The sequence below is a fragment of the Lutra lutra genome, chromosome 7 (assembly GCF_902655055.1).
Source record: "Lutra lutra chromosome 7, mLutLut1.2, whole genome shotgun sequence".
NCBI classification, from domain to species: Eukaryota; Metazoa; Chordata; class Mammalia; order Carnivora; family Mustelidae; genus Lutra; species Lutra lutra.
In genome coordinates this window covers 107,991,187-108,010,659 of record NC_062284.1, presented here as the reverse complement: position 1 = coordinate 108,010,659, position 19,473 = coordinate 107,991,187, and the positions used below count along the sequence as shown (strand labels likewise).

The 19,473-nt window shown below is 36.5% G+C and overlaps 1 protein-coding gene across 3 annotated transcripts in view; it reads right to left on the bottom strand.

Annotated features, from left to right (window-relative positions):
* MNAT1 (MNAT1 component of CDK activating kinase) overlaps positions 1-19,473 on the bottom strand; it is a 221,264-nt gene that overhangs the window by 103,673 nt on the left and 98,118 nt on the right. The gene's annotated exons all lie outside the window — the stretch shown is intronic.

Here is a 19,473-nt window from a genome sequence, read left to right as displayed (position 1 = left end):
CTCTCTGCTTACTTGTGATTTCTCTCTGTCAAATAAATAAATAAAATCTTTAAAAAAAAAAAAAAAGAAAAGCTAAAGTCAGATGGTTTCACTGGTTAAATCCACCAAATATTTAATGAAGATATAACACCAATCCTTTACAAGTTCTTCCAGAAAACAGAGAATATTTTCCAACTCATTATATGAGGTCAACATTGCCATGACACTGAAGCCAGACAAAGCCATGCTGTAATGTGAATTAAGCATAAAAATATTATGCTAAATTAAGGAAGTTAGACTACATATTGCATAATTCCATTTACAAAAAATGTATAAAGAAGACAACTTTATTATAGAGACAGAAAGCAGATGAGTGGTTTCCTGGGGCTGGGAGTGTAAACAAGAATTAAGTGCAAACTGTCAGGGAAATATTTCTCGAGTGAGGAAATACTCTAAACCTAGATTGTGGCTGCACGTATCTTTAATATCCCTAAAAGTCATTAAAATGTACATTAAATACAGGTGAATTTTACTGTGTGTAAATTATACTTCAATAATCCTGTTTAAGAAAAAAAACTGGCTTATTGACTACATCAACAACCTCTAGCTAGACTGATCAAAATAAAAGCGAGAATATCAGGAATTTTTTTTTAATTTTATTTATTTATTTGACAGAGAGAGAGTGATCACAAGTAGGCAGAGAGGCAGGCAGAGAGAGAGGGGGAAGAAGGCTCCTGCTGAGCAGAGAACCAGATGAGGAACTCGATCTCAGAACCCTGAGACCATAACCTGAGCCAAAGGCAGAGGGTTAATCCATTAAGCCACCCAGGTGCCCTGGAATTTCTTTTTCTTTAAGATTTTAGTCATTTATTTGTCAGAGAGAGAGAGCACGCGCACAAATGGGGAGTGGAAGGCAGAGGGAGAAGCAGGCTCCCCACTGAACAAGAAGCTCAATGCAGGACTCAGTCCCAGGATCCTGGGATCATAATCTGAGCGAAGGCAAACACTTAACTGACTGAGCCACCCAGGCGAGAATATGAGTAATTTTTAAATGATCATCACTATAACATACAGGCATTAAAAGAATTTTGAGGGAATATTATAAACAACTTTATGTCAGTACATATGATAAATCGTGATACACTCAAATTCCTTGAAAAATGCAATGTACAAAAAAATACAGAAAATCCAAATAGCTGATATCTATTTTAAAAATTAAAGCTCATAGACTTCAAGGCTTAATATTATTAAGATCTCAATTCACCCCAAATTGATCTACAGATCCAACAAAATCCCTTTTTGTAAAAATTAACAAACTGACTCTCAAATTTTGAATCTACAGAAAAAGATAAAATAAAATTTTGAATCTATGGAAAGCAATCTTAAAAAAAAAAAAAAAACAAAGTTCGGAGACTTACACTACCTGACTTCAAGAATTACTAGTAAGCTACAGTAACCAAGATAGGGAGTTATAAGAACTGAATAGAAAGAACAGAAAGAGACCCACATTTACAAACAGACAATTGGTTATAAACAAAGGTACCAAAAGTATGTCAACAATCCAATGGAGCAAAGAAAGTCTTGTAAGCAAACAGTGTTAGAATAAATGGATGTCCATACGCAAAAAAAGAAACTCAACAAGTACTTCACACCATACACAAAAATTAATCCAAGATGGACCAGGGACCTATCTGTAAAAGCAAAAACTCTAAAGCTTTGAAACAAAAGGGTATCTTTATGACTTTAAGGCTACAAAGGTTCCTTACAGAAGATACAAAAAGAACTAACCTTAAAAGAAAAAAGTACCATAAATTAGATTTCATTTAAATTAAAAACTTCAACTCATCAAAGATAATGATTAAAAAACCAAAAAAGTGAGCTGTAGACTAGGAGAAATTCGTTAAATAGTATCTGACCAAAAAACTCCTATATGACATATTTTAAATCTTTTATAAATCATTAATAAAAGAACGCCATTCCAATTACTTAAATGGACAAAAGATATGAAGAGACATCACAAAGGAAGATTTAAAAAAGGCAAACAAATGAAAAAGTCCTCAAAACCATTAGTTCAAAAGGAAATGCAAATTAAAATTACAATAAGATACCGTTAAACACCCATCAAAATAGCTAAAAACACACAGCACTAAATGATGACAAAAAGTGGAACAATCAAAACTCTCATATTATGGGTTACAGTATAAAACTATGTAACCACTAATGGGAAAAAGACTGACATGTGCTTCTAAAATTAACAAATAACTACCCTACAAATAAGCAATTTCACTTGTATTTCACCCAAGAGAAATTAAAAGACGGATTCACAAAATCTCGGGTGAGTTTATCCAAGAAAGTTCATAGCAGCTTTGTTAAGATAAAAACAAAACAAAACAAAAATAGCTCAGATATTCATCAGTAAGAGAATCACTAAACTATATATTCAAACAAAATACCACATAGCAATGAAAAGTAATTCCTGATAAAACAACATGAATCTCAAAATATTATTCTGCTTTTCTTGCATATAGCCATTTTATAATAAGGACTGAATGGCCCATTCCCCAACTTAAGCAACTAAAAAACATACACACACACACACACACACACACACACCCCAATGGTTTTAGAAATTGACTATCAGCCAGTACAGGACTATGATCTCCAAGGGAAGGGAAGCAAATGAAGTGAGTCCTCTACTGCCCCAGCTTACTGCATGGAGGCAATTACCAGGCCATGATATGTGAAGAACCCAAAAAAAGCCAGGGAGTCAAAAAGACTGAGATCAGATGTCACGGCTATCAGGGTGGCAATAATTTCCAGGGTAGATTACTAGAGAGGAAAATGCTGCACAGAAAGAAAACTCTAAAGCAGGAGTCAGCAAATGTTTTCTGTAAAGGACACATATTTTAAGTTTTGTAGGCCATACAATCTCTGTCATAGCTACTCAACTCATTAAAACATAAAAGCAAATAAAGACAATATATAAATGAATGAGTACAGCTATATTCCAATAAAACTTTTGTTAGAGCAACAGGTGGTAGGTGGGATTGGCCTGGGTGCTAATAATTTGCCCATTCTGCTCTAGAAATCTACAATAAGTAAGTCCTTAATTTATGCTCGGATATTGATAAGAACATGACAAAGTGTAAACTTTAAAAGACCAAGAAAATAACCTGGGACCCAACAGGTCACACAATTTCCAAAGTTCACACAGTTATCAGAATAGTTCATATTCTCAAAGAACAAGGTAAAAGGTCTCAATACATGGGGCATCAGGCAGAGTCCTCTAAATGCATCACCTTAAAAGTGGAGCTAAATTAGCCTACCAGTCTTCTCCTTTATACGCTAATGATGCTTAAAAACAATCCTTGCAAGGATCTAACAGATTATAAGTGACTTAACTACAACCCCAAACAGTCTGGAAATATTTACTGGAATACCAAAAACTACCTGAACATTCAAAAACAATGCAAAAATATATGACCCATACTAGGAGAAAAAAATCAGTCAACAGAAGACACAGAAATAACAACTGATTAAATTAGCAGAAAAGGACACTAAAAGAGTTATTATAAATATGTTCTACATGCTTAAGAAGGTAAAGAAAAAACATGAACATGATGAGAGAAATGGCGATTTTTAAAAAAGACTCTCAGGGGCACCTGAGTGGCCCAGTCAGTTAAGTGTCCAACTCCTGGCTCTTGGTTTTGGTTCAGTCCATGATCTCAGCATCATGGGACCGAGTCCCTCCTGGGGCTTGCACTCAGCAGGTAGTTGGCTTAGGACTCTGACTCCCTCTGCCCCTACTCCTCCCCTCCCCAAGCACAGGCATGTTTTCTAAAATGAATAAATAAATCTTTTGTTTAAAAAAAAAAAAAAAAACAGTTCAGGGGCGTCTGAGTGGCTCAGTCAGTTAAGCATCTGCCTTTGGCTCAGGTCATCATCTCAGGGTCCTGGATTGAGCCCCAGAGCCCAACATCAGGATCCCTGTGGGGAGTCTGCTTGTCCCTTTCCCTCTGCCTCTCCCCCCTACTCGTGCACACACTTTCTCACTTTCTCTCTCTCAAATGAATAAATAGAATCTTGCGGGGGGGGGGGGGAGTTCAGGGGCACCTGGGTGGCTCAGTTGGTTAAGCAACTGCCTTTGGCTCAGGTCATGATCCTGGAGTCCCAGGATCAAGTCCCACATCAGGCCCTCTCCTCATCAGGGAGCCAGCTTCTCCCTCTGCCCCTCGCCCCTTTCATGCTCTCTCTCTCTCTCAAATAAATAAAATCTTAAAAAAAAAAAAAAAAGGTTCAAATGGAATATACAGAGATTTAAAACACGCACTACCCAAAATGAAAAATATAACAAGGGGCGCCTGGATGGCTCAGTGGGTTAAGCCTCTACCTTCAGCTCAGGTCATGATCCCAGGGTCCTGGGATCGAGCCCCGCATCAGGCTCTCTGCTCAGTGGGGAGCCTGCTTCTCCCTTTCTCTGCCTGCCTCTCTGTCTACTTGTGATCTCTCTCTCTGTCAAATAAACAAATAAAATCTTAAAAAAAAAAAAGAAAAATAATAACAAGAAGGATAAACAGCAGATGAGGTACTAAGCCAGGTAAAAGTCAGTGACCTTGAAAGCACAGCAACTGTAGTTAACTAAAGCACAAAAGAAATAAGACTAGAAAAATAATCAGCAAAGCACTGATGAACTATGTAACAATATCAAGCACCATAACTTATGTGTAACTGAATTCAGTATGGGAGAATAGAAAACAAGATCCAACTGTACACATTAAGAAAGCAACTCATACCGCGAAAACACCAACCAAAAAGGTAGAATGGCTATATTAACATAAAAAAAAAGTAGTTAGGGGCACCTGGGTGGCTCCAGTCATGATTTCAGGGTCCTGGGATCAAGCCCCACCTCAGGCTTCCTGCTCAGCAGGGAGTCTGCTTTTCCCCCTGCCATTCTCCCTGCTTGTGCTCAATCTCTCTCCCTTTCTATCTCTCAAATAAATAAAATCTTAAAAAAAAAAAAAAAGTAGTATTAGAACAAAGAATATTATCAGGAATAAAGAGGGATATTTCATAATAAAGATGTGAAATTATGAAAAGGATGTAACTATCCTACATGTCTATGCTAACTAAAAACAGAGCTTGAAAATACATAATGCAAAGTTGATTTTTTTTTAATCTACAATCATGCTAGAATATTTCAACACTGCTCTCTCAGTTAGAAAAGAAAAAAAAAATCAATGAGGAAACAAGTCAACAATGCCAATTAACCTCAGATTTACAGAGTACTCTGCCCAAGACCATAATACAATCATTGCAAATTCACAAAGAACTTCACCAAGATAGACCATACTCTGGGCTAGAGAACAAGTCTCAATATATCAAAGATGTCTAAAATCATACAAAGAACGTTCTCTCACTACAAGGGAATTAAATTACAATTCAATAGCGAAAAGGTATTTAGAAAATCTGGAAATATTTGGAAACTAAACAGCACATTTCTAAATAACCCACTGGTCAAGCAAGAAATCAAAACAAAAATTACTCAATTATTTGAACTAAATGAAAATGAAAACACAACTATGATGGCTACATGAATGCAACTCTCATCTTCCAAGTGCAGGAGCATAATGGGCTAAAGGTCACAGCTGCTACACTCTGAAATTCAGCTCCACATTTGCACTAAGGCCATCTTCTAGCCAATGACTGAGTGAGGCAGGAATACCACACACCTGTGCCAAAATCCCTGTCACAAGAACTCCCCAGCTGCCTTGCCAAACTTTCCTTAGAAATATACTATAGTGTAACAAAACAAGAGAGAGAAAAAAGAAAAGAGAAAAATATACTGCAGTCTGAGATACTTCGACCCAAACTTTTTTTAATGTTTCCTTCCCTCATAAGATTTTTTAAAAGATTTTATTTATTTATTATTTATTTGAGAAAGACAGAGATAGTGAGAGAGAGCACAAGCCGGGAAGAGAGGGAAAAGCAGACTCCCATTGAGCAGGGAGCCCAAAACAGGGCTCAATCGCAGGACCCCGGGATCATGACCTGAGCCAAAGGCAGAAGGTTAACAGACTGAGCCACCCAGGTGCCCCTACCCAACCTTTTTTCTTTCTTCACTTGGGATCAAACCCACATCACCATTTAATGATTTTCTCAGTCTCCTACAGCTGCCTCATTTTCTCTCACAGGCATTTTCCCTAACACATTTCTTGCACATTTAAATCTATCTTGTAACTGCCTCTCAGAGGACTCAAACTGTCAAAATAAAATGACAAATGTGTGAGATGCAACTAAAGAAATGGCTCAAAGAACATTTATACCATTAAGTGTTGGTAATAAAAAACAATCAGAAAGTCTCAAACCAATCATCTAAGCTTATACGTTTAGAAATTAGAAAGGTAGAGCAAATCATATCCCAATTAAGGAGAATAAAAGAAACAATGAAGAGTAAATATCACTGGAATGGAAAATAGAAGAGCAACTGGAAAATAAATAATAACATAAACAACTGGTTCTCTGACCAGATCAAGAAAATTGATAAACCTCCACTCAAAATGACTAGAGAAAATAAGTGAGAAGATATAAATTACCAGTATCAGGAATGAAAAAGGGAACAGTACTAGAAATCCTACAGGAACTTCTCAACTTATAAATAACATCTTTCATATGTTTGCTAATAAGTCCACCAGCCATGCTATGATGCTTTGCTAACCCAAAGAATCTTATTTAAATTATGATATAGCTGAAAGCCCTTGTTTTCCTTAAAATTAGTTAACCCATCTAAGCTCAAGCTTCTAGGAGTTATGAATCCTATACCACCCTGAGACCAATGTAGGGGCTGGGTGGAGATTTCAAGACTGCCATGGCACCAGGGAAAAGCTCTGATGAAGATGAAGACAAGACAGCAGCAATATGTTCTTAGCTCTACTCTCCATTCCCCAGTGAAGGCTGCGAGGAGGTGCCAGAAGCATCCTCAGCAAAAAAAATGAGAAGATTCTAGTGCAAAAAATGTGAGGAGAAAGGGCACTGAAAGAATGAGAGTGTATTAGAAGTTTTCCATCAACTGCGTATATTAAGAAAGTTAAAAGAGATTTTCCAAAAATAACTGAATATAACCTCTAGTTTTCAAACTTAGCCACAGCCCCAGAAGGTGTGGCAAATTATATTCTAACATAAAAGAGTCTGTAATAGAAATAAATTGGAGATGAACAAAATAACAAGCAAAATTATATAGGAACTTACAATAAAATGATCAACAAAAGAAAAACCTAAGAGTACTTTTCCCACTATAGTCCAAATAGTAATGTTCCTACAAATATTACTAGATGAATAGTAACAAGAATACTACAATTAGCTCAAGACAATACTGTTCGTGCACTGATAAAACTACAAAGAAAAAATAAATTTGCTTAACTAAAAATTTAAAGTATCACACTGACAAGCACAGCAGAAATTATTTGGTCATGCACATACATGTACAGATGTAGTCTTGTAAGACTGCCAAACATTTGTGGCAGCCAGACTTTTCAGGAAAATACTGTATATATCATAGTCCTAAGCAAACACAAAAAAATGGATTTACTTCAGCATTTCCAACTATCAATTTTAGTAACCTTTAACTTATCCAACTGATTACTACTAAAAAAAGCTCTTACTGACATGTGAAAATAATTCTAGGTATTTGAATTTCATAGCATAACCTCAGCAACCAAAGAAAGGATGTGCATTTTGAAATTACTGTGCAGGTTCATCAGAAGAAAACTCTTGGCTGGGAATGAACTAAGCCAAATTCACTCCCTCCATTCTTTTGCTCAGAATGTTCCTATATATCCCTTTTAAATATGAAATGCCTTTCTTCTTCCATCTTTCTTAAAGTTTACATGTCTCGAGGCTTAATTCTAGTTTGCCATATTCCACAAGGACTTATTTAATTTGGGTCCCTTGGTAGAAAACTTCACTATATTTAGAAACAATACCATTCAGTTAATTTATACATGTTAGTTTTTACGTCCCACTTAGAAAATCAACTTATGGATGACAAAGACCACTGAGGTAAAGTAGGAGGAAACACTTGAAATCTGTCAGACTTGCCAAAGCCTTTCCTAGTTCTCCCACTCAGCAGAATTATGAGTTTGGGAGACTTAATTTTTCTGAGTCATCATGTTTCCTCATAAACAGTAATATCACTATCAACCTTGCAGGATATTTGTGAGGATTAAATGAAATAATATTCAGGGACTGCTTTAATCACATCTTCCTTCTTTTTCCCCACTTATAAAAATTATCATATCTTCAACACCAGCAGCTAACATTGCCCTGCAAATGTAATAGGTACTTGATAAAACCCTATTGTGATAGGCTGACTGGTACGTGATAAAAGTATCTGTAAGACTGAAAAATTTGTCTCATTACCTTAAGCAATACAAAATAAAGTGTATAAAACACCGTAGAAAAATGCTTCTTTATTACATTAATTCAATCAGGAAACCATTATTTCTGCATTCCAGACTAAGAGTATTTCCACATTTTCACATATCTAGAAAGTCCTCCAGACCACGATTAAAGGATCAAAGTTTCTTATTCATATCTTACTGATTTTAACTTGTTCCTATTACAATCAAAATAACTGATATAACTCATAGCTCCCTGATTCATTATTTCTGCCTATGCTCATGTCCAGGCCATAAAACAAGTTTCCTGGAATAAATTCAGCCACTGAAATAAATTCTATAGTCAATAGTTTGAGCATTAACTGCCTTTTTCCCTTCACCATGGTAAGGCATGGGAAAGAATATAAAGCTCACAGTATATAATTAGTTATTTCTATGTCTCACCAACTATGGACACAAATATTTCAGTTTCTTCTATGTCCATAGTATAACTGAAATGTTATCTAGAAATATGGAGTATAAAAAAAAGGTTTCTAAAGGCATTTGGGGGACTTTAAGTAAAATATCTAGTAAAAAAATATATGGTATAGGGGCGCCTGGGTGGCTCAGTGGCGCCTTCGGCTCAGGTCATGATCCCAGGGTCCTGGGATCGAGCCCCGCATCGGGCTCTCTCCTCGGCGGGAAGCCTGCTTCTCCCTCTCTCTCTCTGCCTGCCTCTCTGCCTACTTGTGATTTCTGTCTGTCAAATAAATAAATAAAATCTTAAAAAATATATATATATGGTATAAATTTAAAAAGTCACAAACCCTATCTACAATAAAATTCACTGGTCTATTATAGTTTTTACCTATATCTATATCCATTTATACTTACAATGGGCTAGGAATTTTGAGTTTTACATAATTATTTCAAAAAAATACTCAACAACCCTATACTAACTCAAAGGGATACATGTACCCCAATGTTTATAGTAGCATTATTTATAATAGGCAAATTATGGAAACAGCCCAAGTGTCCATCAACTGACAAATGAATAAAAAAGATATAGGATGTATATACATACATACATATATAAAAATACATGTATTTTACATACATATAATGGAGTATTACTCAGCCATAAAAAAGATGAAGTCTTGCCATTTGCAATGACATGGACAAAGCTAGAGATTTTTTGCTAAGCCAAATAAGTGTGTCAGAGAAAAACAAATACTATATGATTTCTACACATTTGTGGAATTTAAGAAACAAAACAAAGGGGAAAAAGAGAGAGAGGCAAATCAAGAAACAGACTCTTAACTATGGAGAACAAACTAATATTTACCAGAGGGAGGTAGATGGTGGGTGGGTAAAATAAGTGATGGGGATTAAGGCGTACACTTGCTGAGATGAGCCCTCGGCGTTGTATGGAAGTGCCGAATTACTACACTGTATAAATAAAACTAATACTACACTGTATGTTAACTGGAATTTTATTTAAAACTTGTTTTTATATTTTTAATTAAAAAAAAAGAACAACAACAAAAAAAACTGAGTAACTTAAGGCTTTATCAGGTTAAGTGATTTTTCCAAGGTCATACAGCTAGAATGTATATAGTAGAGGAGCCACAATGTAAACCCCTTATAATAATATCATATGGACAATCCATTTTAAATAATTTTAAAATAATAAAATTCAAATTTACAATTTTAATCATGAGCAACTATTCATTTTATAAAAGGTTTACTTATTAAAGTACTCAAGCATAGGATTATCCTAATTTATAAGAATCTTCATTTCCTACTAATCAAAACCACAATGAGATATCACCTTACACCAGTCAGAATGGCTAAAATTAACAAGTCAGGAAATGACAGATGCTGGTGAGGAAGCGGAGAAAGGGGAACCCTCCTACACTGTTGGTGGGAATGCAAGCTGGTGCAGCCACTCTGGAAAACAGCATGGAGGTTCTTCAAAAAGTTGAAAATAGAACTACCTATGACCCAGCAATTGCACTACTGGGTATTTATCCTAAAGATACAAACGTAGTGATCCAAAGGGGCACGTGCACCCGAATGTTTATAGCAGCAATGTCTACAATAGCCAAACTATGGAAAGAACCTAAATGTCCATCAACAGATGAATGGATAAAGATGGGGTATATATACACAATGGAATACTATGTAGTCATCAAAAGAAATAAAATCTTGCCATTTGCGACAACGTGGATGGAACTAGAGGGTATCATGCTTAGTGAAATAAGTCAATCGGAGAAAGACAACTATCACATGATCTCCCTGATATGAGGAAGTGGAGATGCAACATGGGGGGTTTAGGGGGTAGGAGAAGAATAAATGAAACAAGACGGGTTCGGGAGGAAGACAAACCATAAGTGACTCTTAATCTCACAAAACAAACTGAGGGTTGCTTGGGGGATGGGGGTCGGGAGAGGGGGGTGGGGTTATGGATATTGGGGAGGGTATGTGCTATGGAGAGTGCTGTGAAGTGTGTAAACCTGGCGATTCGCAGGACTGTACCCCTGGGGATAAAAATATATGTTTATAAAAATTAATAATAATAAATAAAAAAATTTTTTTAAAGAATCTTCATTTCCTTCAAAATATGTCTGAACTAACAAAACTTCTATATACTTACCTATAAACTCTTTGAAGATATTTATAGTGAAAATTAGAATAAACTACAATTTTGTCAAAATAACAAAATAGCTAGAGATATTTTATTTATTTATTTTAGCTAGAGACTTTTTTTTTAAGAGTTTATTTATTTATTTGACAGACAGAGATCACAAGTAGGCAGAGAGGCAGACAGAGAGTGAGAGGGAAGCAGGCTCCCCGCTGAGCAGAGAATCTGATGTGGGGCTTGATCCCAGGACCCTGAGATCATGACCTGAGCTGAGGGCAGAGGCTTTAACCACACTGAGCCACCCAGGTGCCCCAGTTAGAGACACCTGTTAAGAGAAAGTAATAAATAGCTCAATCACTTATGTATGGATCGATTTCATAATGCATAACAACTGATAAGGCTATTTTAATGCTAATTTTACTAATATTTGAAAACACATTTAAAGATAAAAACAAAAAGAATTCAAATACTACTTGCATTTTCACAAGACTTGATAAAGGACACATGACTTCTTTGGTTCCCACACTTTGATTTGCTACCTAAGTGCAAACTGTCTATTAAAAACAGAATTAGGGGTGTCTGGGTGGCTCAGTCAGTTAAGCATCTGCTTTCAGCTCAGATCATGATCTCAGGGTCCTGGGATTGGGACCATATAGGGCTCCCTGCTTGGCTGAGAGTCTGCTTGCTTCCCCTCTCCCTATGCCCCTCTCCCTCCTCATGCTCTCTCACTCTCTCTGAAATAAATAAAATCTTAAAAAAAAAAAAAAAAAAAAACGGGGGCAGATATTTAGAAATATCTAAAACCCTTTATCACATTTGTATGTCTTCCTTGGACCTTCTCCAAGTTCAGTGTATCTAAGTTCATTTGTTGTGTTGGACATTCTTTAAGTAGAGCAGATCAGGAAAAGAAAAAGTCATTGTGCTGACTCCTGTCCCTTATATTACCCAGTCCACACAATTAGCCCACTATTAGAAGCAATAACTCAAATCCTAGCTCTCTTTAAATCACAAAGACACCTGAAGTAGAATTTATAAATTCTGTTTCTTAATATTCTCATTAATTAAATAAAGAGGTATAACAGAAAGAGAATGAGTCTTAGTGTCATCTTTTAAATGTGATCTAACTTCTTTGAGACTCAGTTTTCACATCTGCAAAAATAAGAATACCATTTCATGGAGATATAAAAACAAAAGATGACAACTTATATTGAAAAGAACTATCAAAAGTCACAAAGTCCTAAGCAATGTTGGCATCCTTACCAACACTTGCTCAATGAAATCAACCCCTGGGATATAGGTGCTCAATAAATGTTACTTTCATTCTGTATTTTAGGATTATTTTTCCAAAGAGTATAAAAACATTCAACTACATAAACATTGGATCCTCATCTACATTTTCTTCAGTCTCCCCATTCAGTAATCTTAATAAATTCACATAAAAACTGCAACATTTAAAATTTTCACCTGCCACTGAACCAAAAGCTGAGTTGTTACAGCAAACAATAATAACAGGTACTCTACCATACACTTAAGTTACATGAATCTCAATAAGCATTAAAGTAATTAGATCACCTACCATACACCATATCAAAAAAACAAAAAACAAAAAACAATTCCAGGTGGATAATAAAAAAGTAAAACAATAAAGGCATCAAAAGATACCCTCAAGAAAGTGAAAAGAAATAAGTCGCAGAATGAAAAAACTCTTGTTTTTTCCTAAATTGCTTGTGGGTTTTGGAGGGCGGGGGGCAGGTAAAAGAAAACACTTTTCATTTCTCAGAACAAGTTGGAACAGAAGTATGAAGTTGTGCAAAAGATTACAAATGCCACTACTGCAATCACACAACCAAGAATCCTTATCCCTTGAGAGACAGCAAATAATTTTTTTTAAGATTTTATTTTGAGGTAATCTCTACACCAAATAATGAGGCTTGAACTCACAACCCCAAGATCAAGAGTCATATGTTTCACTGACTGAGCCAACCAGGTGACCCAGCAAATAATTTAAATTCCTACAACACATATGATTAATAAAAGGCTTAGATCCAGAACATAAAAAAAACTTCTACACATTAGCAAGTCTTGATCAGGCATTTCAGAAAATAGGATAGCAAATGCTCAGTGATCAGCAAAATAAAATGCAGATTAGAATCATAAAACACTACTAAATACCCACCAGACGAGTAAAACTGGAAAAGACAGAAAATCGTTAAGTGTTGACAAAAATGTGGAACAACAAGAACATTGCTGGTAGAAGTACAACTGGCAAAAACCACTTTGGAAAATGATTTGGCAACATTCTCTAAAATGAACAAACATATTCACTATGATCTGATATCTCTATTCTTAGGTAAATAGCCACCAAAACAATGTGTGTAAATGTGCACCAAGAAACATATATTAACACATTAGCATAATTCATAATACCAAAAACTCAAAGGGATCCAATCATCCAGCAACAGTAGAACAGATAAATAGTAGTATATTCCTCTAATATTATCCAATAATGAAAAGAGGAAAAAAAGAGCTATATGCAAAAAACATGGATGAGTCTCACAAATATAACATGAACAGGCCCAACATTAATCAGATTAAGACATATATGCTTAGATGTTAAAACTATTTGTAAGAGCAAGAAGAAGCCATAAAAGAATGACTACTTTGGGGCACCTGGGTGGCTCAGTCAGTTAAACGTCCGCCTTTGGCTCAGGTTAAGATCCCAGGGTCCTGGGATCAAGTCCCACATCAGATTCCCTGCTCAGTGAGAAGTCTGCTTCTCCCTCTCTCTGTTCTTCCCCTCATTCACGCTCACTCTCTCTCTCAAAAGAAAATAAATAAAATCTTTTAAAAAAAAGAAGAAGAAGAAGAAGAAGAAGAATGACTACTTCGAGGAAAAAAATGGGGTACTAACCAAATCTACAGGGTCGTACGGCAGACTTCTAGAGCATTGACAATACTTTTTTCTTTTACCTCTGTGATGGTTACATCTTAATTCACTGAGCTATATATTTTGGTCTGTGTACTTCTGTGTACATACACTACATTTCACAAAACAAAAAAGTTGTAAGAGAGGGAAGAAGAAAAAAATAAGCAATAAGTTTACAACGTTTTCTAAAAAGATACCTGAAGTATTAAAGTAAATGCTAAGGGTGGTTGGGTTATGGACACTAGCGAGGGTATGTGCTATGGTGGGTGCTGTGAAATATGTAAGCCTAATGATTCACAGACCTGTAGCCCTGGGGTAAATAATAGACTATATGTTAATAAAAATAATTAAATAAAAAATAAGTAAATAAAAAAAACAGGGCAAAAAAAAAAAGTAAATCCTAAGAGCAAATGAAAAACTGATAGCAAATAAGCACATGAAAAGATGCTCAACTTCACTAGTCATCAGAGACATCCAAACTAAAACCATAATGGAAATAATATTACATACCTGTTTAGAATGCATAAAATATTTTTTTAAAGATTTATTTATATATTTGACAGGCAGAGATCACAAGTAGGCAGACAGGCAGGCAGAGAGAGAGAGAGAGGAGGAAGCAGGCTCCCCACTGAGCAGAGAGCCCGATGCGGGGCTCGATCCTAGGACCCTGAGCTGAAGGCAGAGGCTTAACCCACTGAGCTACCCAGGCACCCCGCATAAAATACTTTTAAAACACAAAATACTGTGCATTGGCAAGGAAACAGAACAATTGGAACACTCATAAAAGGTGGGTGGGAATGCAAACTGGTACAGCCACTTTGATATAATTCTCCAATTTCATTCTTAATATTTAGCCAGTAGACATGAAAACTTACGTACACAAAACTGCATGCAAATGTTTACAGCAGCTTCACTCATAATCATTAAAAAACAAAACACCAATCCAAATGTCCTTCAACTGATAAATAAAGAAACTGGTTACTCAACAAAAAGGAACAACAACAACATGCATGATTTCAAATACATGTTGCTAAGTTAACAAAGCTTGACCTAAAAGGCCTGTATGTATGATTCCATTTACATAACATTCTAGAAAACACAAAACAATAGAGACACAGAACAAACCACTGGTTGCTAGGGGGGGCTAGAAGTACAGGCTGACTGTGAAATGAAACAAAGGAATTTTGAACAAAGGAATTTTGAGGAGGGATGGAACTAACTCTATATTATGACTGTGGTGGTAGATATACAACTGTATATTTGTGAAGTCCCTGAATATCACAAAGAATGACCTTTAATACATACTAATTAAAAATAAATTTAGGGGCGCCTGTGTGGCTCAGTGGGTTAAAGCCTCTGCCTTCCGCTCAGGTCATGATCCCAGGGTCCTGGGATTGAGCCCCGCACCAGGCTCTCTGCTCAGCAGGGAGCCTGCTTCCTCCTCTCTCTCTGCCTGCCTCTCTGCCTACTTGTGATCTCTCTCTGTCAAATAAATAAATAAAATCTTTAAAAATAAAATAAAATAAATTAAAAAAAACTTTAAAACACTATGGTCACAGAACTACCACGGATTTATAGAAGAATCAAAATAATAAATTTATCATAAAAGTCCCTCAAATTCAGGAATCTTAGAAATCTGTTATTGCCTAATTACACAATGTAAAAAAAAATCATTATGTAATTCACTTAGATATTTAACTATAATAATAACAATAAACATTACTGACGGGCACCTGGGTGTTGCAGTTGGTTAAGCAGCTGACTCTTGGTTTTGGCTCGAGTCATGATCTCAAGAGTCATGAGATCAAGCTCGGCATCAGTCTCTGCACTGGGCATGGAGCCCACTTAAGATTCTTTCTCTCCCTCTGACCCTCTCCCTCCCTCTCAATCTTCCCCCAATTCTCCCTCTCTTAAAAAAAAAAAAAACTGATAACTACTTAAAGATACATTTGGTTAATATTTTGTATATACATTTTTAATCCTCCAAATAATTATAGAAAGTAAAAATTACCTCAACTTTACCAATGAGGAAACAAACTCAGAAAGAACAAAGAAATATCTTATCTATCCCTTTGTTCCTGAGTCTTTCCATGCCTATTTTCTTTTCTCTATACTGTCTCTTAATTCAAAAGCTTTCGTAATTGCTTAATGAGTAATTTTTTTCTTCATATTATATGAAAATGTATTAATACTTCCTAAATTTCTAAATTTAAAATTGATCAGGGATATTTTATATTATTCAGGTACTCACATATTCATAATCATATAAAACAAAGTTTAAATATGCAGCTTCTGCCCTCAAGATGTTATAATCTAATAGGCGGCACACATATGACAAACAAGAGAGGCAATTTTAAAAATCAAAAAACAGTAGCTTGGTGCGTGGGTGGCTAAGTAGGTTAAGCATATGCTTTCGGCTCAGGTCATGATCCTAGGGTCCTGGGATCAAGTCTGCTTCTCCCTCTGCCCCTCCCCTCTGCTCGTGTGCCTGCGAATGCTTTCTCTCTCTCCCTTTCTCTCTCTCTCTCTTTCTCTCACAAAAATAAACAAAAGCTTTAAAAAAAAAAAAAAAAAAGGGGTACCTGAATGGGCAGTTAGGAAGAAAAAAAAAATGGGTGTGTGAGTCCTTATAATAAGATAGTTCTAACTGCTTCCTCCTATATCTTGCATCATCATCATTCACTACTTATATATAAGCAAGTGTGTGTATACACATACACATAAGCAAACATATTCAAATACAGTATTGTTATTAAACAAACTGCTATCTGTTAGATTAAGAACAAAACAGTTTTTATTTTACCTTCACTCTTTCTGCTCTGATGTTCTTCCTTTATTTAGATCTAAGTTTCTGCCTGTATCATTTTCCTTAGCTCTAAAAGAACTTCTTTTCACATTTCTTGCAAGGAAGGCCTACTGGCAAAAGACTCCTTGTTTGTCTGATAATCTTTATTTCTCCTTCACTTTTTAATTTTAGAAAGAGAGAGCATGGGGTGCCTGGGTGGCTCAGTGGGTTAAAGCCTCTGCCTTCGGCTCGGGTCATGATCCCAGGGTCCTGGGATCGAGTCCCGCATCGGGCTCTCTGCTCAGCAGGGAGCCTGCTTCCCTGTCTCTCTCTGCCTGCCTCTCTGCCTGCTTGTGATCTCTGTCAAATAAATAAATAAAATCTTTAAAAAAAAAAAAAAAGAAAGAAAGAGCATGCATGCATAAGCAGAGGAGAGGCAGAGGGAGAGAGAATCCTTGAGCAGAGGCAACTCCCCCGTGAACATAGGAGCCCAAGGTGGGGCTCAGGCCTAGGACCCTAAGACAATGACCCAAGCCAAAATCAACACTTGGCTGCTTTACCAACCCAGGCACACCAATTTCTCCTTCACTTTTTTTCTTTTTTTTAAGATTTGTATTTATTTGTCAAAGAGAGAGAATGCACAAGCAGGAGGAGAGGCAGACAGAGGGAGAAGCAGGTTCCCCCGCTGAGCAAGGAGCTTGATATGGGACTCGATCCCAGAAACCTGGGATCATGACCTGAGCAGAAGGCAGCCGCTTAACCAACCAAACCACACAAGTGTCCCTCTCCTTCATTTTTAAAAGATAACTTTGTATGGTACATTATTCTAGGTTGGTGATTTTTTTTCTCTCATCACCTTAAATATTTCATTCTACTCTCTTCTTGTTTGTGTGGCTTCTGAGGAGAAGCTAGATATAATTATTATCTTTGCTCTTCTATAGACAAGGTATTTTTTCCCCTCTAGTGGCTTTAGGATTTTTTCTTTATCTTCAGTTTTCTGATTTTTGAAAATAATACACCTAGGTGTAGTTCTTTTGGCATTTATCCTTACTTAGTGTTTTCTGAGCTTTCTGGATCTTTGGTTTGGTATCTGATAAATTCTCAGTCATTATTGTTTCAAATATTCTGTGCCTTTCTCTCATTCTTCTCTTTCTGGTATTCCCAGTATGCATGTGTTATACCTTTTACAGTCATCCCACAGTCCTTGGATATTCTGTTCTGGTTTTGTTTTTGTTTTTTTCCGGTCTTTTTTTCTTTGGTTTTCAGTTTTCAAGAAGTATGTTGATGTATCCTCTTGCTCAAAGATTCTTTCATCAGGGTGTCTAGTCTACTAATAAGCCCATCAAAGCTAATCCTCATTTCTGTTAGATTTCTTTTCTCTAGCATTTCTTTCTGGTTCTTTCTCAGAATTTCCATCCTTCTCCTTACCATTGCCCACTTTTCTTCTATGTTGTCTACTTTATCCATTAGCACCTTTAGCATATTAATAACAATTGTTTTATATTCCCAGTCTGATTATTCCAAAACCCCTGCCATATCTAAGCCTGATTTTGATGCTTGCTCTGTCTCTTCCAACTGTGTTTTCTGCCTTTTGGTATGTTTTGTAATTTTTTTCTTGACAGCCAAAGCATAGTGGGCTAGGCAAGAGGCACCACTATAAACAGGCCTTTAGCACTGTGGTGGTGAGGTGTGGGGGTGGCAGAGCATTGTACAGTTCTATGATCAGGTCTCAGTCCTTTGGAGAGCCTGTGCTTCTAAGACTGTGAACTTCACAAGTGCTTCTCAACCCATCCCACCTCCCCTTAGGCAGGGCAGGATGGTTAAAGTAGGCTGAAGTTATGTTGTTTCCCTTCTCCCATACAGAAGGCTTGAGCAACTGGAATAGAGTATTTCCTTTCCCCTACATCAGGCAGGTTACCATAACTCTAGTAGTTTAGGCTCTGACAAAATAGTTTCTCGAGGGTAGGCCTTAATAAGAACAAAATGCTCTGGTATATTTCAAAATTGTTCCTTTTTCCTTTTCTCTGCTAAAAGCAAGAGGGGATTTTTCTCTAATATTCACTGAGAGATTGTGACAGAGATGCAAGAGGTAAAAACTCACAAAAGTACAGGGGCCCTCAATAAGTGGTTCCCCCACAGAGGTCTGAACTCTTTGGGCTGTCCACACTGAGCCTCCAGCAATTTGTCAGTTACAATTACAACAGATTTACCTATACCAGCACTAGTTCCCCATGAGATTGCTACTCTAGTTAAGTTGTAATTCACTGTATTCTCTACCAATCTCTCCAATTTTAAGGGCAGTGGTTTCCCTTGTGACCTCTCTTCAATCATAGATCTAATAAAAGCTGTTGGATTTTTCAGTATGTTCATCTTTTTACTCGTTGTTAGAATGGGATGGCAATATCCAAGCTTCTTACATGCCATACCAGAAACCAGAAGTCTGCATTTTCTTTTAAGAATGTTTTTCTACAGGGAGCCTGGGTGGCTTAGTCGGTTAAACAGCTGCCTTCGGCTCAGGTCATGATCCCAGGGTTCTGGAATTGAGCCCCACATCAGGCTCCTTGCTCAGCAGGGACCCTGCTTCTCCCTCTGCCTGCTGCTTTCCCTGCTTGTGCTTGTTCACTCTCTCTATCTCTGTGTCAAATAAATAAATAAAATCTTTAAAAAAAAATGCTTTTCTACACTACCAGCTTAAAAGTTTATGTAGAATAAGAAAAAAACTCACAAACCCAATATCATGTACAACAAACTGTGTTGTGTACTTTGA